Source organism: Lactuca virosa, chromosome 8, assembly GCF_052849685.1.
Source record: "Lactuca virosa cultivar CGN04683 chromosome 8, Lactuca_virosa_CGN04683_v6, whole genome shotgun sequence".
Classification (NCBI taxonomy): domain Eukaryota; kingdom Viridiplantae; phylum Streptophyta; class Magnoliopsida; order Asterales; family Asteraceae; genus Lactuca; species Lactuca virosa.
The window spans coordinates 305,435,653-305,438,261 of NC_136433.1; the positions used below are offsets into that span (position 1 = coordinate 305,435,653).

Genomic DNA, 2,609 nt, shown 5'->3' on the forward strand with positions numbered 1-2,609 from the left:
ATGTACAAAATAATGAAAAAAAATATGTAATAGTATAATTTGGTAGAATGATTTATATATTGTATTTCTTTGTTATTAATAAATGTAACATTCTCATAGAATAGTATATAATTTTTTTTCTTTTCTAAGAATGTAATGAATTTTTTTTTAACTTGTATCCAAAATTTTGTTATTCTTCAAGAAGTTCATTAAATCAAAATATATATTATGTCAGAATGTGTATTCTTGTATGGTTCAATCATATTTGTTATTTTTCAATATATTGATAAACATATTCCGTCAGAATGTTACGAATTACGAGAATTATCATCCATACAATCAGATTTTTAAAACTAATAGAATTTATTTTCCCTTAAAATATGCAATTTTCCTTAAAATATGAAAATTTCCGTTATTAAATTTATATTAATTGACTAAAATGTCATTCTAGTTAGAATAGATGGTATTTTTGATTTATATTTAATTCAATAATATGTAATAATCACTTACTTAAAATAAGTAAAATTGATTGACCCACATTTATGCATACAATAACACAATAATTACTTTTAATAGAATAACTTAAGCTATATATATATATATATATATATATATATATATATATATATATATATATATATATATATATATATATATATATATATATATATATATATATATATAAAGAGAGAGAGAGAGATGTAGGTTCAAATGTTTCTCACATCTATTGTGTGCTAGAATGCACCAATAAGAATTTAGTATTAATTATATGTATATTAAATGTTATCCATACTTATAATTCATTTTTATGGAAACTAATTAAATTCGTCATTAATGTCAACAATAATATTCTTTCAGAATGAATTTATATGTAGAAGAATGAGAGTGTATTCCAGCAGAATGAGAGTATATTCTAGTAAAATACACTCTCGTTCTTCATATTCATTTCAACTTTATTGTATTTTAAGTGAGTGAGTCCTGAAACAAAATACGAACTCATATATAAAACCTAGATGCGAATTTATTCTGAAAGAATGTTATTGTTAACATTAATGACATATTTAATTAGTTTTCATAAAAAGAGAATTATAATTATGGATATAAGAGGTACAAATATAAACAAGTAAAAGCACGGGTGTCACGCGGATCACCACACGGATCGATGACGTGTTTTCCTTTGAAGCTTAATCTGGCCATCCATTTCTTATTCAATCAATTGAATGGCTTGATGGTGTTTAATCCCAATACAACCCTAAATCATATTGTCTATCTTCTCATTTCCTTCCGCCCCTCCTGAAACACGCAGGTTCTTCAACTACACTTCTCTTTTCAAGAAGACCAGTTTTTTGAATTGATTCTCTCTGCAATCGTCTTCTACCCCCTTTTTCGAGCTCTCCTTTCCATGGTAACCTATCTATGAAATCAGAAAGTGTAGAATCTTCTACTGAGGGTTAATTATGCACAAAGAATATGAGTGAAATATTCACACTCACCTCATTCGTATCAGGAAATGTTTTGTACTAACATCACACCATCGTCTATTGGTGTTGTTGATAGGAAATTTTTTAAGGCTCTCTCTCACCATAATCTCTCGATTCAATCAGAGTTTTATTTTATTTTAATATATGACATTTTTGTGTTTCATATTGTTCACTGTCAGTCAAAGATTATTCTAATTGTATGCTAGATCTATGTCTGGGTTCTTATTCTAAATCTTCAACAACAAAGTAAAACCCAACAGATCCAAATCCCGATCAAGGTAAGAGCATGTAAAGATAAGTGTTTGGGTTTGTATTTTGACATGTTTTTGTTTGTTCCTTGTGTAGCTTCAAGAACATACCATGAATTTTTCTGCTATTTAACTATCACGAACCAGATATGTGTTTGTTCTTATGCCAAATGTGTGTATGGGTTCTTATTCCAGCTCTTCAAAAACAAAGTAAAAACCCAACAGATCTAGATCCTGATTTGGGTAAAACATGTAAATATATGTGCGTGTGAGTTTGTTTTCTAATATTTGTTTGTTTGTTCCTTGGGTAGCTTCATGAACCAAATGGATCCCAACTCATGTATTTTTCTGTTGTTTTAGAATGGTTTTGAATTTGATTAGTAAAATTGTAAATTTGTAGATGTTTTAAATATATTTGTGTGGTTGTTTCTCATCTTTTAATATTAAAAATGATGCTTTTATATATTATATATCTTAATGTGATTTACATTGGTTTAGTATTGGTACTAATTACGATAACAATAATCATGTTTAAAATATCTGTTACTTATGCAATTTGTAGGGAATAAATTTGAAAGTTTGTCATTGGCACTTACAATGTTTTACAAAATGTGAATAAAGTATCGAACCAACTTCATAAGATAAATATAGTTTCCTTCGGTTACACATAAAAAATTATCTTCATTATCTTGTTTTATATATAAAAATGTCACTATCCTATTAGAAAAGCCTACAAAACTGTATGTATGTCATTATCCTATCTCTTATTAAAATCATTATTTTATATTTTAAAATTAATATTTAATATATCATTATTTTATATTTTAAAATTATTAATATGTTTAATTAATTATAATAAAAATAAGAAAAGAATATAAATTGATAATATTTCAACACATAA

The 2,609-nt window shown here is 25.9% G+C and overlaps 1 long non-coding RNA gene across 1 annotated transcript; it reads left to right on the top strand.

The window, feature by feature from the left end:
• The first annotated feature begins 1,141 nt into the window (after positions 1 to 1,141).
• Positions 1,142 to 2,141, top strand: LOC145128761 (uncharacterized). Its single transcript, XR_013717093.1, has 2 exons — positions 1,142 to 1,738; positions 1,806 to 2,141. It is a non-coding gene; the product is annotated as an uncharacterized LOC145128761 (long non-coding RNA).
• The last annotated feature ends 468 nt before the right edge of the window (positions 2,142 to 2,609 follow it).